At 35.8% G+C, this 19,909-nt stretch overlaps 1 pseudogene; it reads left to right on the plus strand.

The window, feature by feature from the left end:
- The first annotated feature begins 13,647 nt into the window (after nucleotides 1–13,647).
- The window catches only part of LOC101411402 (bisphosphoglycerate mutase-like), a 75,847-nt pseudogene continuing 69,585 nt past the window's right edge, over nucleotides 13,648–19,909 (plus strand).

Genomic DNA, 19,909 nt, shown 5'->3' on the forward strand with positions numbered 1-19,909 from the left:
TCACAAAGCTAGCATGAGGTGGGAGTGGCAGTTGTTCCTTCTGAGCTTATTTCTAAATTGATGGCATTCTTAGACCAGAGCCAGAGGAAATAAAAATATAGTCAAAAGGAGGTGCCTTCTTATTCTTGGTCCATTGTCCATCTGATTTTCTGTTCTGGCAGACCTGCCAATAGTGAGGTAGAACAGCTGAGTTGATAATATGACAGAGACATGTGCCTTGAAACAATTGCTCATTAGTTTTCCCGACAGTAATAATGATGGGTTTCCCCTTGCTATCACTATTACTTTATTACAACCTTATCTTTTTTTCTGCCTCCTCTTTTACTTTGTTTTTATTATGTGGTAACTTATCAAATGTGTATGTGTAGAGAGAGGGAGTGAGATAAAAAGAGATGCATTTAACAAACAAGACACAATCCTAATGCATTTGCACACTTTTAAACTTCATTTTAAGTATTTAATTTGGGGGTTAAGGACATAGTCATAGATTTATAAAGAAATGCAAGCATCTTTTTGCTCTATTTCCATAGATCTAGACTAAGTTAATTGGATTAAATTAAGTTAATTAATTGAATAAACCCTATCATTCTAGGCAAAACCTGAGACTTTTTATTAAGCCACATATAGTGGACTCAAAACTACTCTTCAAAATGAACCTTTTTCTTTTTTGAAGCCTGGATGCCAGCCATGGATACAATATAAGTTAATGCCAAGAGAGATCGGTTAAGTGCGGTTATTAAGGAGACTATGATTGATGGAGTTTGTAGCTGGTAATGTGATTCCCCTTTGGCTGCTCAGTGAATGTCGGCAACAGATCAATATCTCATCTGCATGAGATTACAGCCACTTTTGACAATAGCCCTGAGAACAGGTTTTGAAAAAAAAAGACCAACACATTTGGCGGAGAATCATGATGCCTATTCTAGTTTCAAAGGTAATTTAAATAAATACTCTTTTTTTAGAGAAGAATGATCTGATAGGAATTTTGTATTTTACTATAGTTTTTGTTCAACAGTGATCATACTGGTATTTTTAACCCCTTTTTTATTTCTTTTTTTATTTTAAACAAGACAGATCTTTAACATGAGCCCACAGAAAACTGCATATACACATTAAAAGAAATAACAGCAGGTTTGACAAACAATTTAACATTTTCCATCTAGAGAGAGCTAAACTGCTTAAGTCATTTAGAAAACTTGAAGGGATATCAGGACTGTAGAAATTCTGTTTTAACTACTTCTTTATTGCTTTAATTGGATTAATATTCTATGACTCTAAAGTAATATAATTCTATCTTCTCCTCCAACTGTGCTCTGTTTCTCTTCCCTTACTATTGAGCTTCTAATCGCTAGCACCATAGCACATCCCATCCCAGCAGGAGATTGGATACTAGAGTGACTGGCTTGTCCCTTTCCTCCTCTGGCCCTTTTCTAAATTGCTGGAGGGAAGGAATTTAATATTTACCCCAACCTGGTCTATATCAAAACTGCTTTTAATCTACAGAGCATTGTCATTTCCCAAATGATTTTTCCCCCTTCAAAAATAGTGTCATTTTTCTGTTTCTTCTCTAAAGTGTTAATAGAACTGAGGGCAATCAAGAGTCTATGTAATGGAAGGAAGCTTAAGTGGTATAGCCAAGGAAAGTGTTTTAGAAGCTCCTAGAATTTTGTTTCCAAGTCCTTAAATTAGTTACTGATGGTGATTTGTATAAAGTCATGTTAAAGTCTTAGGTTAAAAAAATTTTTTTTTATTTAGATGGATTTTAAATACTGCATCTCAGCCTAATTTTCCAAGGAGGTAAATTATTCCTCTTCATGAAAACTGAATTGAATCATCTCCCTATGTTATAGTATTGCTTGCCCTCAAACAGACTAAAACTTATTCCATTTTATTCAATTCTGTGGACTATTTATTTTGAGACCATAAGCTCCTAAATTCCTGGCAAAACAAGTAGAATTGAAAAGAAGGGATTATGAAGGTGTAAAGCTTAACAGAAATAAGGTTCAAAACATGATCAGAAAATCCATTGCTGGCATAAGATTTATTTGTTAATATGGGATAAATTTCAGACTGAGCTTTTTAAATAATATAATGAGCTTTTAAGTTAAATTCACATTTAAATGATGAGTTTTATTTTTTTGAAAACTGATAAAATTTATATATCTAAATCCATATTCATTTTTAAAAGATTTAATGACCCAGCACTAAACAGGTCTTGTAAATTGTACTGTGCCCTCTGGAAATCTAACTCCAGGCTGAGATTTGCAAATTGAGATTTGGGAATGCTTGCTAATGTGCCTGTCCTTGAATATTAATCGCATGAGTGCAAAGATGCCTTGCTGGGGAAAAAATCAAACAACTAAGCATTTACCTACCGCTTGGGGCTGACCAGCTATTTTTGATAGACTTTAACAAAACTGGCTCAAAATAAATCATACCTTTCAGTGCATTACTGTTAAGGTTTTAGTTATTCTTTTTTCTTTTCTTTAATGGAACAGGGAGGAGGATCATAATATAATGGTGTCCACATGTATTTTGAAAATTCTCTGAGGAGTAAAATCATTTGTAACCTATAAGGCATCCATCTAAAGCAAGTGAAAATGAACCAACTTGTCAAGAATTAGAGAACTGTGTGTTCTTTTAAATTTTTCTTTCTTAAACACAAGAGCTTGCTTATAAAAATTAACATCTAGTCTCAGTTCTGAGGTCCTTTCTATTTTCTAATTTAGACTCTGGAAACCTAAAGGTTTGTACGTGATAGGGCTTTTTCAACTTTGATTCCAGGAGTTTATATTCTTTTGTATTTGACTTTCCTCATCTTCTGAGCTGACCCTGTGGTTTTAAAAGCATTTCCCGTGAGAAATTAAACACTTACGATTTAAATTCTTTTCTTTATGAAAAGGGCTTCTGGGAAAACTTATCTTCTGTAATGTGGAATAAAACTATAAAAGAACTAAAAGTATTGGACTGAAAGTTTTGGTAGATGTGACAGCAGTTGTCTTTTGACTGCACCATAACGTGCTGTATTCAAGTGTCAAAATCTGTCTCTAGGGTCTATCATGGGCACATATATAACTTTTGGTTTCTTCATCATACTGAACTCTCTTAAAATCAAACAAATTATTTGACACATCATGGATGATAAAGAATTTCATATTATAATGATTCTTTTCTAAGCTAAACTTTAAAATAATACGTATTTTTATTCTCTGAGAGTGATCCAAGTGTTTAGTAATTGCATAACTACTATTTGTTCTGTAAATCTTGCACACTTTTAAGCAAAAGTCTATGCAGAGTAGAACAATATTCTTGACGTAATGACTTCACTGCATTGTATGCTTGAAAGTAGTTAAAATGGGAAATTTTGAGTTGTACATCTATTATTACAATAAAAAGTTAAAGAACAAAGAAGAAATTCTCTATTTTATTTGAACCTGTAATTAGCACTATACCCATTAAATATATGTCTCAGAGACTTAAATCTTCGATTTCTTCAAATGCCTGTTGAGTACTGAATCTCAGCAAAGTTGTGGCCAACACCTACTGTCCAGTTCACCAGACTTGCCCAGAACAACCAGCAAAATAATAATGATGGACAACACCCACCCCAAAAAACAAAGAGATTCTACAACTGCAAGTAAAACAGTTCCTTCCATCTGCCCCATAAGATCTCAGCCCCTCTCAATCTGGAGTGCAGCGAATATCACCATACTAAAATCCTCAAGATTGAGGAATGAACAAAGATAAGAGGGGAATGCAACCATGGACCAAAGTAGATTTATTCGTATAGTAGTATCAGAATAAGTTGTAACATTTATATAAAGATAGTGGTTACCAGAAGTTCTGAAGGAGGGGAGGGGGGAGGAAAATAAGAGGAACATTGGACATTTTTAGGACACTGGAAATGTTCTGCATGATATTGCAATGATGAGTACAAACCACTATGCATTTGTCAAAACCTTTAAAACTGTATGGTGCAAAGTATAGACCTTGGTTGTAGCAATACTTCAATATTCGCTCATCAATTATAACAATATTCCACACAAATGTAAGATGTTATTAATATGGAAATGTGTGATTGGGGGAGGGAGTGTATATGGGAATTCTCTATACTTTAGTTTAACTTTTCTGTAATCTAAAACTTCCATAAAAATAAAGTTTATTTTATGCAAAAAAAAAAAGCAATGCAGAACTGACTTTAGAATGGTGACACTCTGTCAGTATCCCTTGTACTCCATCTCCTCATTTTACTCTGATGAATTTGACCAATTTCGAAAGAGGTATTTAAAGTAAGAAGATTTGCAGAGTACCACCTTTTTAAATTTCAAAAACCACAACATTACATGCCTTGACTCTGCTTTTATAGGTTAATAGCCTACATTCCCTATTATCTATTACATATCTTCATTGTTCTAGTTCACAAAGCTATGAAAATTTAGACATATTTCCAGAAAGCAAGTTTATTCTGCTCTGTGATGCACATTTCTGTGAAACACTACAGTCAGACAAGCAATCTGAGAGAAATGACTTTAAGCTTAGAGGTCCCCTTCCAAATGAGAATTATGAAAAGTAGCCTCTTCCTGCCTATCCCCACCCCACCCAAAGGCTGTGCTAGGATTACTACCTGTGAAGGACCCAACTTTATAGGTCAATACTTGGCACTGAGGGTTTAGATGAGCACTTCTTAAACCAACTGTGGCGAAGGAATACTTTTAGCTTCTCCCTATCTTCAGGGACCAATACTTTTGTAAAATACAGTAACAAATGAATTACTAGAGAGATGATCGCATACTTAAATGTCACAGGAATGCCAATTGCTATAAAGATTTTTATGTGCTATGAAAATCACTCCCTTAGGAAGTCTGGAGTCTGCTGCCATGTTTGAGCTCCTAATAAGGTATAGACAGTGTGACCTTCTGCCAGGCCTTTGAAGCCTCCAATTATTGTTTGGAGAAGGGTAGAAAGCAGGATGTGTCTGAGGATTTGGTAGGTGAAGAGGGTATATAACTTCCTAATTAACTTTATTTTCCTACCTATTCAGAGGTACCCATTATTCAGCCACATTACATTATCTGTGGTTGTTAAAGAGCAGGAGTATACATAAAAAGATTTTTCAAAATACCTATGCCAAGATCCCATTTTGTAGGTGATACTTGGCACTGAAAAAAGTAACCCAAGCTTTTAAGCAAAAGTTATATTTGAGAATAACCATCAAGATGGTGGCAGAGTAAGGACCTCCTAGAGTCAACTTGTGCTATAGGAAAGTTAGTAATCACTCAAAGCCAACTAAAGCACCTGTTTGGGGGCTCCAGGAGACCAGAAGAACATCCTGCAAAATCCTTAAAAGAATGGAAGAAGAAGACTGCCCAAATGCAGAGAAAATTCATATGTAGGGCACTCCATGCCACGGAAGCCACTGCCCATTCTCCACTGGCAGCAACAAGCCTCCTCAGGAGCTATTCTGCAGGTGGAATTAGAAGCTCCATTTCCCAAAAGCAGGGGAAGAAGAGATGGTTGGCCACCAATTCCAGCTAATTAGTGAATTCCATTGGCTAATGGAGAACCCTAAGAACAGCTTAAGTTTGAACCTGCCAGAGTTGGAAAAAGGCCAGTAGCTGCCATTTTGACTAAGCCCCTGGCATGAGGGGAAGCAGGCTGACCAAAAATCACAGTGACTGTAGGAAACAGTTTTTTTTACCCAGATCAGCCTGCAGCCCTAGCCCAGGTTTCAGCGTCACCTCTAGCAGGGAGGAAGCAGACAGGCCCTGCACCGGCCTCTTCAGAAATCTAAAGGTAAATTCAGAAGGCACACACTGAAAAGTCAGATTAGTCTCTCTGGGCAACTACAGTCTAGGCCTGCATGACTTGGATTATTACATATGGCTGTGGTTTTGTCCCAGGCCCTGGCAAAGTAGAAAGTTGGGAGAAGCTTCATTGGTTCTTGGGGCAATGAGGGCAGGTTGAGCTTCAAACTACCAAAAACATCCTTGACTCCCACTATACAACCAGCATGGGAGAAAGGACCAAAAATTCCTAAAGTAAAGAAAGAAACCACACCCAAAATAATTTTTTAGTAAGTCAGATGTTGAGACACCAACAAAAAATTACAATCCACACCAAGAAACAGGAAGATATGGGAAGGGAAAAAGATAAGCCTCCAGATGACATTAAGGAGATGAGAATACTAATTCATAGAAGTTCAAACACATTTCTTTAATAAATTCAATGACATGGCAAGAGATTAAGGATATTAAAAAGACATTGGATGGGCACAAAGAAGAATTTGAAAGCATACATAGTAAAATAGCAGATCTTATAGGACTGAAAGGTACAATAAATTAAATTTTTAAAAATACCCTGGAGTCATACAAGAGCAGATTTGAGGAGGCAGAAGAAAGGATTGGTGAGCTTGAAGAAATGGTCTCTGGAAGCAAACACACAAAAGACCAGATGAAGAAAAGAATGGAAAAAATTAAACAAGTTCTCAGGGAACTAAATGACAGCAAGAGACATGCAAACTTACGTGTCATTGGGTATTCCAGAGAGAGAAGAGAAGGGAAAAGGGGCAGAACAAATATTTGAAAAAGTAATGGTAGAAAATTTCCCAGTCCTGTTGAAGGACTTAGATAGTCATGTCCAAGAAGCACAACTACTCCCATCTGAATAAATCCGAGTAGACCAACTCTGAGACACACACTAATCAGAATGTCATATGCTAAAGACAGAGAAACCTGAGAGCAGCAAGAGAAAAGCAAAGCATCATATATAAGGGATACCCTATAAGATAAGTGCCAATTTCTCATCAGAAAACACAGAGGCAAGCAAACAGTGGTATATTTAAGATACTGCAAGAGAAAAACTTCCAGCTAAGAATTTTAAATCTGGCAAGATAGTCTTTCAAAACTGAGGTCGAGTTTAGAATATTCACAGATAAACAGAAACTGAGAGAGTTTGTAACCAAGAGACAGGCTTTGCAGGAAATACTAAAGAGTGTGTTACAGCCTGAAAAGTAAAGATAGGAGACAGAGGCCTGGAAGAGAGTCTAGAAATGAATATGATATCAGTAAGAGTAGCTATAAGTGTCAAAAAAGTGGTGAAAATAAAACCTAAATATTCAAGAATAAACTTAACCAATCATGTAAAGCACTTGTATTCAGAAAAGTACAACTCACTGTTAAAAGAAATTTTAAAAAGGCCTAAATAATTGGAAGAACATTCCATGCTTATGAACTGAAAGACTAAATATGATTAAGATGTGAATTTTACTCAAATTGATATACAGATTCAATGCAATCCCAATAAAAATTCCACCAGCATTTTTTTAAATAAATGGAAAACACAATTATCAAATTTATTTGAAAGGGTAAAGGGTCCTGAATAGCCAGAAACATCATAAGAAGGAAAAGTGAAGTTGGAGAACTCTCATTTCTGGACTTCAAATTATATCACCTAGATACAGTGGTAAAAACAGCATGGTACTGACAAAAAGACAGACTCATAGACTAATGGCACTGAACTGATGGTTCAAAAGCAAACCCTCACATCAAGTGATTTTTGACTAGCCTGTCAAATGAACCCAGCTCAGGCAGAATAGTCCATTCAACAAATGGTGCTGAGAGAACTGGATATCCATAGCCAAAAGAAGGAAAGAGGACCCCTATCCACACTTTATACAAAAATTATCTCAAAATATAACAAAAGTCTAAATATAAATGCAAGAACTATAAAGCGTCTAGAAGAACATGTGGGAAAACATCTTCAAGACCTGGAGATAGATAGTGGAGTTTTAAAGGAGATAAGACAATGACTGAGATGGACTACTGATATTTAATGCATGTAGAAGTTTTAATTAACTTTACTGTAAAAGTGTAGAAATAACAGAGTTGATGGTAACACATTATAATGAGTAACAGCTAGTTTATAAATGGTAATGTGACTTAAAATGGCAGTCTAGGTATGTAAAGGCCAGTTGACAGAGAGCTAGAGGATAATCTGGGGATTGAATAGCACAGTAAACTCTAAGGTGGATAAGAATTGTAGTTGATGGTACAGAGGCATGAGTGTCCTTTGTGAGCTAGAGCAGATGTATATCACTACTGAAGGGTGATGGGAATGTGGAGAAGCATGGGAAAAATACAACTGGAGTGACCTTTGGACTGTGGTTAACAGTAGTAATGTAACATTCATGCATCAATGCCAAAGCTGTACTGTGTTGATAATGGGGGGATGTGGAAAAGTTTGTCAAGTATATGCTATGAAACTGGTAATAATCTGATGATAATATCTCATAAACTGTAACAAATGTTCTACCACAGTGTGATGTATTATTAGAGGGGTGCTGTATGGGAATTCTGCACATGTGCATGATTGTTTTGTAAGTTTACAACTTCTTTCATAAAAATATATTTAAGAAGTAATAATAGGGTGGGTTGGGGGGGAAATATACCAAATGTTAGATAAGGACTATAGTAGTAGAAAGATTTTTCACAATATTCTTTCATAATTTGTAACAAATGTCTCACGACAATGAAAGTTGGTACATTGATGTATGGGGCCCCTGTATGATGTTATGCATGTTTGCTTTGTAAGTTCACAACATTTACTATACATTTATTGTTTATGTATGCTCGTGTATAAATGATATAAAAATAATAATAAGGGAATGCATTGGGGGGGAAATACTTTGGTTAGTAGTAATATTTTGAGGATTGTCTTTAATTGTTAGTTAAAAATGTTTCACAACAATGCAAAGTATTGGTGGTAGGGTGAAGTATAAGAGCCCTGTATGAAATTATGTATGTTTGTTTTGTAAGTTCACAACTATTCTATACACTTATTGTTTTTGTATGTTTAAGTGTGGCTGATATACAATAATCATTTTTTAAAGTTATATTTGAAATAAGAACTATACATACTAAAATAAAATATAAGACCTAAGATATTTAACATTGTTTCTAAATTCCTTACTATGTACCAGGCTGCTTTACATATGTTGATTTAGTTATTTATTATTTTTCATAATTATCCTATGAGTTAAGAGCATAACTTTTGTTAGAAGGTTTAGGTTATTAGCCATTAATAGCCAAAAGTAAATAGATATGAAGTGGTAGAACATGAATTTCAAGGCAGAGTACCTAATTCTGAGCTCAACAAACCATCACAAACTCCCATCCTACAGAAGAAGGATGCATTTTGCAATGCGTTTTCAGTATTATATCAGTGAGTGGAGAAATAGCAAATTAGTCCATTTTGTCAGGTAAAGGGGCCAGATAAGATTATTTCTATTCTGTTTAGTTTTCATCCTATCCAGAGGTATAACAATAGTAATGATAATAATGAGAAAACAATAATGAGAGAAAGGAGACACAGGATTGGGAGAAGAAGAAAGCAGTTGGCAGTGCTGGCATGTACTTCTGTTGACTTTGCTCACTTTGTAACTATAGGAAGAACAAATGTGCAGGACTTATTAAAGTGAGGATGGTAGTTTTAGTCCTTATTCCATTTTCTCATTTGTCCTATAGAAACTTAAAATCCTAACAGAGACAACTAGGGCAAATATTGAGACATTAAGCTATTAGCAATTTTCATAGAGTTGACCCCTAGTATTTAAGATGGATGAGAATCCTGGCAAAGCTTTAAGCCTGCCTTTAACAATGACCTGCTTTAGGGTATACTTATTAGTCTAGTTTTTCAATTTGCTTGAAGGTGACAAAGTGTAGTCATGACAACTCTGGTAAGGATACTGTGCAGTAATTCCTTGAATCCAACTCAGGGAAATGTGAAATTACTGCTAATAAAGATATTTTCTACAAAAACTGGCATGAAAATATGATGGTCAATGCCTCAGTTTTCCAGGGCTGCTGTTATAAATAGTACAAATTGGTTGGCTTAAACAACTAGAATTGATTGACTCGGTTTGGGAGGCCAGAAGTGCAAAGTCAAGACGTCAGCAAAGTGCCTCTTAGGCCCATAGTTTCTGGTGGTGACTTGCTGATAATCAGTCTCTGCTTCTGCCACTTGACAAGTCTCCTTCATGTGGTGATGCGACGGCTTGCTCGGTCGGTAGAGGTGGGGCCTGGCTGCGGACGAGGGGTCGGTCCAGCTTTGGACGAGGGGTCGGTCCCGCTTGGGACGAGGGGTCGGTCCCGCTTGGGACGAGGGGTCGGTCCCACTTGGGACGAGGGGTCGGTCCAGCAGCAGAAGAGGGGTCGGTCTCACAGGGGTTGCGCGGTTTGGCTGACGGGGTCACCCGGCAAAGCAGGCGACGAAGGAGTCGCCCGGAGAAGCAGGCGACGAACTGGGGACAAGGGAGGCCAGGCCCTTGTCGCGGGCTCTCAGGACTGGAGGGCGCACGGCAGAAAAACTACCGCGGAGACAAGGTAAACACGCAAGTCCAACTTTATTGAGGGAGAGGCAACAGTTTTATAGGGGCTGGGGAAGGCTGATTGGTCGAAGCCACACCCTGTTCTGATTGGTTGCCGGAGAAAGGTCAGTGGGCGGTACTGGATGGGGGAGGGGTGGTGGTTAGGGATTGGCTGTCGCTGTTGCTGGGGGAAGGGGCAAGGTTTAGGGATTGGTGGCTGCTGTTGCTGGGGTGGAGGGCAGACTTGAATTTCCCACCCACGCCTGGCTGTTGCTGCTGTCTGGGGGAGGGAAAAGGGCAGACTGGATTTTTCCGCCCTGCACCTGCGCAGGGAGAAAGAAGGCATCGTGCGGCGCTATCTGGGAGGAGGGGCGGCCACGGAAGCATGGCTGCCAAGAAGGGGAGACCCGAGGGCACTCTGCGCCCATGCCGAGCTCCCTTCAGGGGTGGCGGTGAGTCCGACCAGCCACCCTATTATGGGGGCAGCGGAATTAGGCCTACCGCGGCTGCTCCCCTGCCAGGCCAGCAAACCACACTTCAGCCCGAGGGGTGACCACATGGTGATCCCTTTCCTCTGGTGTCTACTGAATGACTGTGCTTGAATTTGGATGAAGGTCCACCCTCATTAATTTGGCCTCATTTTAAAAGTATCTTCGGAGATCCTCTTTACATATGAGCCCACACGCATAGAACAGGGATTAAGACGTGAACACTTGAACTCTCCTTATGAGGGATGTGATTCAGTCTGCCATAGTAAGAGATGACTTTGAGATAGAATTTGGAGCGATTCAAGCCTTTTTGAAAAGTCTATTATTAGTACTTTTTAATGTTATAAAGTGTATCCTTATCCCCACAGAAGTTTGCCATATATTTAACATGACAAAGTTGTTAATGCAAATGTTTCTTTTTAATGAAAGATAACCTAGTAGAAACCAGGAGAACCAAAAGGATAACATTTCTTGCTTTTTTTTGAGAGCAGGTACCTCAAACATTGCATTGTGTGGAACTGAACACTAGGGCCTTGGATAGAAAAATCTTAAAACAAAATTTCATTTTCCAGTTTGTATGGGTTTGTTAGAGACTTACGGAGATTGAAGCTGTATGCATCATCCTGAAAATTTCACAAGTTTATTCTCTTTTTTCTATTATTAGGATTTCATTAGATTAGGACAATTGTTCTGGCTCTATTAGTTGCTCTGTTAAATTCCCAGAGGAAAGATTACTTTTTCAAATTAAATTTCATTGAAGTATATTATTCATTTATGAACATATATAAATAATAAATGTATAGTAAAATTTGTGAATTTACAAAACAAACATGCATATCATCATACAAGACTCCCATACATTTCACCACTACCAACACCTTGCAATTTTGTTAAACATTTGTTACCAATTAAGAAAATGCATTGTCAAATATTACTAACTACAGTCCATATCTTACATTTAGTGTATTTTCTCCCTACCCACCCAATTATTAACAACCAAATTAGTGTTATATATTTGTTATCATTCAGGAGAGAACATTCTTATATTTGTCCTGATGACCACAGGTTTCTTGTGTTTTATAGTCCCATGTTTTGTACAACCCAAGTGTACCCTCAGTGGCTTTCATCAGAGAGTTGTGCTTTTATCACCTCACTCAATTTCAGAACAGCTTCATTACTTCAAAAGGAAATATCCCAAACCCTCTTATCCCCCCTATCGTAGTACCTTAAATAATGAAAAAATATCTTCTTGCCATCATAAGCAAGTGTTATTTTGCAAGTCTTAAATATTGTACTGGTTTTCATTGATGATCATTGTATCTGTAATCAAATTATCAGTGATAAATTATTGATAAAATAACAAATGGCTATATTTTCAAGAAAATCATTCAATCCTCAATCAGGAAGAAAGACATTTTATTGGAATAGTTGTATTTATGTGCATTTCTCCTCATCCACTTAGAGATAGTTACGAGTATAAATCTGGCATCAGTGAAATCTAAATTTTAATCCAACTCTTCTACTTCCTAGTATTTTGACTTTGGACAAAAAACTCTTTTGCACTTATCTCAGTTTTCCCATATATTAAATTGGTATAATAATATTACTTAGAATAAAATGTGCTATAAAGATTAAATGAGTTATTCTTACAAGTGCTTTGTATAGTTCTAATCAGGACACAATATACTACCTCTTAATGTTCATATCATTAGTATTGGTATCTTTGCAGTTATATTAACACAAAGATTTTCACATCATTATTTATCTTAGACAAAATTAATTTGGAGAACTAATTTGAGTGTGTGATGTGGAAGTATCAAATCACACAGCCCTTAGTTTCCAAGTGTACAAAATGAGAATGAAGATAACATCTATGTCAAAGGATTGTTCCAAGGATTGCATGAGCTAATGTGTAAATAATGGTTACCTCAATTATTGAAGCTCAATACTTATAAGTATGCTACAATGCATTTCTTTCCTGGACTACACCAAAGTAGGTGGGCCATAATAATAATAACAAAAAGACATCTCTGTCTCTGCTAGCAGCCCAATGTCACTGGAATCCTTAACTCCAAACCTTTCTTCTAATGTTCCAACCTAAGTCCATACTACACTGTGTATTATCTAATAAATATATCATACTAGCACCAACACATCCCCACAAGAAGACTGTTTTTTTGAATTTAAATTCAAGCTCAAGGACCTCTTGTCAAAAACCCTGGTTTAAGGGAAGTCTTAAGTAGATTGTTTGAGATGGAGAGTTCTAGTTGAAGGAGCAGTTTTCAGATGTCAACTGTCTGATCATTGTCCCTATAGTCATGACTTCTTCCCATCCTTAGCAATTGGAATCTCGACGGACCTACACATTTATAGGCCCTTGCTCTTGGATCCTTACTACAGAAGCAATTTGAGCTTTGGAGACACCAGCAGGTGTACCAATATATGCATTGTGTGGTAGTGGGAGAAGAGAAATGGAAGAGAGGCATGGAAAGAATTAATGGCTAAAAATTTCACAAATTTAATGAAAGACATCACTTTACACATCTAAATGGCTCAATGAATTCCAAACAGGGTAAACCCAAATAGGCTAATGCTGCAGCATATTATAATTAAACTGATGCCAGAGGTAGAGAATTATGAATAATGCAAGAGAGAAGCAAAATGTCATGTAAATGGGAATCTCAGCAAGGTTGTCAATTTTTCATCAGAAACCATGGATAAAACAAGCCAGTGGGATGATGTCTAAAATGTTGAAAGTAAAAAAAAATACCAACAAAAATTTCTTTGTCTGGCAAAATGTCTTTCAAAAATGAGGAAGAGATTAAGGCATTCCCAGAGAAACACAAATTGAGGGAGATTGTTACCACTAGACCAACCCTGAAGGAGATGATAAAGGTAATTCTACAGGTGGAAAGAAAAGGATAGGAGACAATAGCTAGAAGCCACATAAAGAAATAAAGATCTTTGTTGAGGGTAGTACCAATAAATGCCAATATTATTATATTTTTGGGTTGTAACTCCAATCTTCACTTCCTACAGTCCCTAAAAGGCAAATAAAATATGATGGAGTAGTGGTTTTGGATTTCTAATGTATAAACATGTAATTTGTGACAAGAACTATGCAAAGGTGGGGTATGGAGGAGTATAGGAACATAATTTGTGTACACTATTGAAGTTAAGTTGGTAGCAGTGCTACTAATTTTCTTACAGATTTAGGATGTCAAAATTAATTTCTGTGGTAACTACAAAGAAAATGTCAGAGAATATGAAAGCTCAGAGAGACATAAGTGTTAGAACAGTGGTTGTCAGGAGTAGGAGGCAGGAGGCAGGGGCAATGGGATGTTAATGCATAACAGGTATAGGGTTTAGGTTTGGAGACATGGAAAAGTTTTAGTAATGGAAGGTGGAGAGGGTACCACAATATTGCGAATGTGATTAATCCCATTGAATGTTGCACTTGAGAATGATTGAGATGGGAAAGTTGATGTTGTATATGTTCCCAGAAAGAAAGCAAAAAGAAAGAAAGCAAGGAAGGAAGGAAGGGAGGGAGGAAGGAAGGGGAAAGAAGGAAGGAAGGAAGGAAGGAAGGAAGGAAGGAAGGAAGGAAGGAAGGAAGGAAGGAAGGAAGGAAGGAAGGAAGGAAGGAAGGAAGGAAGGAAGGAAGGAAGGAAGGAAGGAAGGAAGGAAGGAAGGAAGGAAGGAAGGAACAACTAAAGAGACAATGTCAATTAAATGCAACAGATGTTCCTAGATAGGATCTAACAAGGAAGGAGAACAGGCTCAAAGGGACATTATTGGGATATATGAAAAAATTGGAATATAGATTGTAAGCTTAATTAATTTTAAATTTCTTGAATTTGATAACTACACTTAAGGTGAATATTCTTGTACTTAGGAATTGTACATTGCAGTGATATGTGTTTAAAGAGCATGATATATAAAATTGCATAGATGTGTTCAGAGAATGGATGGATAGCTAGCTAGATAGTTTAACAGGGCAAATCTGGCAAAATGTTAAAATTGGTGAATCTGGGTATTTGGGAGAGAAATGTATATTGGAGTTCTCTGATTGGGGTTTGTAATATTTTTGTAGCTGTCAAACTTTTGTAAATTTGAAAGTATTTCAAAATAAAAATGGAGAATAAATTGACTTAATTTAGAAAAGTCAAGCTCTCTGGTCAATGGATGCCTGTTTGCACTTCCAGGCATTGTGTTCAGTCAGAGCAAAAAGGAGGTGGATGGCATCAGCACATCTTCATTTTTAATCAGATTTGGCCAGATAACACAAGTGCACACAACACACATTATTGTTGCTACTACTGCTATTGTTCATATATATATACACATATATATAATATATATAGGTCATATATATATATATTCACTTTTGCCATCATATATGTTCACTTGCCTATCATTTGTGGCAAGACATTTTGGAAATTCTTCATTTAGCTTTCTAGACTCTATATTACTAATTGGTAAGGAAGAGGTTTTGGAAATAAATTTGGGGTGAAAAATAAACAGTGTCTTCTATGGATGTCAACATTTAGACTGTCAATTTTACTATAAGCAACTATGTCAGTTGCCACAAAAGGATGGTTATGTACACTAAAGTCTCTCTTGTCATTTCACAGACAAATATTCTTTTGTAAAAATATAGGGGTTCAGCTATGTTTGACTATGAATTTCTATAGTCACCTATTATTTTGTGTAGTCTGTCCAAGTCAGTGAAACACAGAGATTATGAAGTGTTTTGACTAATGAAAACAAGTACACACACTAATAATTAAATAACAGAAACATGTTGCATATTGCATTTATTTATGACACAAGTGTGAAACTTCAGTTGCCTTTAATCTACATGTTCTATAGCTTGAATAAAAAAATATACTTCCCATTCAGCACAGGTTTTACAACTAATGTACCAGTATTCTCTGGAATCCTTTATGGAAGGGTCTATGTTTTATAACAAAATGATTTAAAATTAAATAAGGTCTTACTTAGCTCATCAGTTTAGTGTTCTGTTTATTATTTAACTGCAGTCACAACAATGTAAATGTCCTTGACTTTTCAATTTATCACTGCAGAAATGTTGTAAAAGGGCAGTTTTCTAAGGTAGCAAAGTATTCATACCAAAAAAATTACTTTTCTAAAGACTTCTCTTCAGATCTCATCATGATGTGAGTTTCTTCTAATTTTGAACATAGCTTAAAAAAAATTTTAGGAGAATTTTAATAAGTATTGCATATGCTCCAAGCCCACAACTTGCACTGGTATGCCTTAAGAAAAGAATTTCTACTTCATTTGGCTCTATGGTACACTGGCAAGACACTGGATTGTCATTTTCACTTGCAGCTATTTTGAATTCTAGGAAGATGATCAAAAGTTTGTGAGAAAATATTCTATTTAGCGCACTATAACTGGGATTATAAATTGCATTTGCAATCCCCAAATTTAGAGAAAAGTGAGAGTGAGACAAATTATACAACTAATTGCATAAACAACTTTAATAGGGAGAGTGCTTGAGCAATTAATTGGATGCTGTCTCCCTCTGTCCCTTTTTCACTACTGTAGAATTAATCTCTTTTTCACTATTGAGTGAAATACAATCTGTTTGTTGCATTGTAATATTTAATTCTCATCTTCTAAGGAAATTTTAATAAAATTGATTTTAGGTTCTTTGGAAATAACTGATGTGTTGGTCTGTACTACCAATATTTCAAATATATTCCCACTGAAATATCTCATGGCACAATATTCCCAAACTTACCTCTAGCATAGACTTGTTCCTTTGCATTTATAACAGCTTTGAGTAAAAGTGCAGGCTGCCAGTCTCTAAGATACAAGTATTAGCAAGCATCATGTTTACCTTTTAACAATGCATCAGTGAGTCACTTCTGAGACTGTTTAAATGCATTTGAATGTTCAATCCAATATGAATGTGAAGACATTTAAATAAGTGCAGTGTGTTTATCTGAATCTGAGATCATGCCTTACATGTTTATTTGAATGTGTGATGTGCAATCAATCAAATAAATGCAGAGTGGATTTATGTCATTCCATGATAGCACATTCAAATAAATGTCTCCAACATTTACAACAAAGTAAAAAGGTAAACTAGTAAGACTTTTTCTTTCATTTCTTCACAAAGCATAAATCAGATATAATTTCTTAATTTAAATAATAAAAAGTATTGTGAAACGACCCCATAAGACCAGTTTAAATGACTGACCGTCACAATTTTTATTCTGATCTAATAGTTTCCTAATTTCAATATCTACCCTTTCAAATGAATCTGCCACAGGAAAGGTAGTTCTTTTTTGTCATTCTAACATTGATAGCAATCCTATCAAAAATTTGTTATAGCAAGGAATAGAGATATTGAAAGGAAGAACCATCAATAACCCAGTGACACACCTGTTTTGGTTACAAGGAAGTGGAAAGGAACACAGATTTATTACCTATTGCTCTAAACATTTCTTTGGTGGGCCACCATTAATACAAAGGTGAATATAACAAATATTTCCTTCAGAAATATACATGCCAACTCAAATGAAGATGGGTCATTTGCTTCATTTTATCAAAATAAGCAGTCAAAAATAAAGATGCAAGACATCTTCTCTATCACTCCCCAACACAACACACACACATGCAGAGGAATTCACTGCCTGAAATCATTATGGAGTAAGAAATAATCAAAACAAACAACTTAGGGATTCTATTTACACCAAATAACCTTAATTGTTATTTTAAAAATCAGATATTCTATTCTGGTGAATATCTGCAGCTCTTGAGTTTTGCATTTTATGTTTAGAAGCAAGTTTTTTGTATGTTTTTTTGTTTGCTTATTTTTGAAACAAGAAAAAAACATTGAGAATTTTGTCATATAGTCCATTTCATGAACGCTGTTGAGGAATTTTTTTATTTCAAAGAGACAGCTAAAATCTGCTGAGTAGATTTGTTCCTAGGTCAAGGAATGTGACATCTGGCAGGACTGGTGGTGGTGACACAGCCTGTCTTATTTCCTTATTTCCAAAGCTGAAAACATCTCTGCCAAGGACTATTTGCTATTGGGAATTTTGGCAATGCAATATTCTCAAGATGAATATGGAAATACCCAGCAAGCAGAGTTTAGATAAACCCACAAGCACACACACACACCCTTACTCTTACCCATTGTTTTAGCTTTCTAGGGCTGCTGTAACAAAGTACCAAAATTGGTGGCATAAGACAACATAAATTTATTGTCTCATGTTTAGGAGTCTGGAAGTCTGGAATCAAGGTGTCCACAGAGCCATGGTTCAGTCAAAGTCATAGAGAAAAATCTGTTCAATGCCTTTTGTAGCTTCTGCTGATTTACTAGCAAACCATGGCATGCTCTCCTCTCTCTCTGTTGCCATCTCTGTCCAAATTTCTTCTTATAAAAGTGCCAGTCATATTGGATCAAGGCCTGACCTACTCCAGTATGACCACATCTTAACTAATAAAATTTTCAAAACTTTGCATTAAAAGTTGCACATTGGGAAAATGTTCAACCTTAAGATTTTAGCAGGGTAGTATTAGTAAGCATCATGTTCATTTTTAAACAATGCATCAGTGAGTACAAATAGGGTCATGTTCAAATGAATGGGTTTAGGACTTGAACATGTCTTTTTGGGGGACACAATTTAATCCATATTACCCATATTCCAGAATTAATGTGGTTGACTCCATTGTATTTGGGTTATTCTGTATCAGTCTTTCTTCTCATCAGGGGACACTGCAAAGTGTCGACTGGTCCGGGGCATTAAGACAAAATGACACTTACTAAAAGGCATAGGGACATAGGCAGTTGCTATATTTGTGTTGTTCATTGTTGTGTCTTGTACCTAGTACAGAGCTTGGAACATAGTGGGAAAAAAAAATGTTTGTTGAATGATGTAATTATTTTATTTACCCAACATATAAATGATTGGAAAAGTTGCAATAACATAATGGTAAAAGCAAAGCTCACTAGAAATTGCCCCTTTGTATAGTGGAAAATAGTTTTGGATCCAGCTCTGTCATTCACTAATTTGTAGGTTTCTTATTTTCTCTGAGCCCCACTCTCTGCATCTACACATTGAAGAAATTGGGTCAGATGATATCTAAGATCCTTCCAGGTCTAACATTCAATGATTCTTTAGGTCTCATCTGAGAAATCCATTCTGCCATCAAATTAATTTTCCTCTGAGTTTATTAATTCTCAGACTCTCACAATATATCTGTGACTACAAACGACAATCTTTAATTACTTAGAGACTGACAATCCTCTATTATCATCTAATTTTGTTAAACCTGAATTTAGAATAAAAAGTTAATCAACATTTTACCAGTCTTCTAATTTAAATCCACCCTTTCTTCAATTATTTTTGTAGCATCTAATTAGAAATAGCATTAATAAATGTAACAAATTAATTACCCAGGGTCTGAGCTTTGTATTTTATTGTCAATAACATTCCTAATTGCCTGCAGTCCAATTCCTTTTAGCTCAGGTCCATTTTTCCCCAAGGTACTGGGTCTTCAAACTTATGCTAATTCACACAGATAAATGCACATTATTCATAATTAATAAATGGGCTTTTATTATTTCAAAAGTCAACTTGTCATTTCATTGTGTAATTGTACTATATTATAGAAAATTATACCTGCTGCCATATATTCAGATATTTTGATGTATGGTTCACTTCTTAACTGATATTAAACTAGATTTTCTCAGTTCAGTGTTTAAGATTGATATGAATATTTTTCTGATTGCATAATGCCTTTTGGTAAGTTACACTATTCATTATACACTAACAATATCATCTATTTTTGTGTGAATACATAAGATTATGAAAATATATTACAATATGCTCAATCTTTGTATTATAACTTTACAAATTTCACTGAAAATTTTTACATGCAAAATTGAAAAAATAAATGTTAAAATAACCAAAAATCCTGAAAATATGCATAAAATATTTTTGTATTATGTATTTTAAAGTGCAGATTACATATAGGCATTATGCTTTAAATAATTTATGAAATATCTGAAGTA

This window comes from Dasypus novemcinctus, chromosome 2 (assembly GCF_030445035.2).
Source record: "Dasypus novemcinctus isolate mDasNov1 chromosome 2, mDasNov1.1.hap2, whole genome shotgun sequence".
Taxonomy (NCBI): domain Eukaryota; kingdom Metazoa; phylum Chordata; class Mammalia; order Cingulata; family Dasypodidae; genus Dasypus; species Dasypus novemcinctus.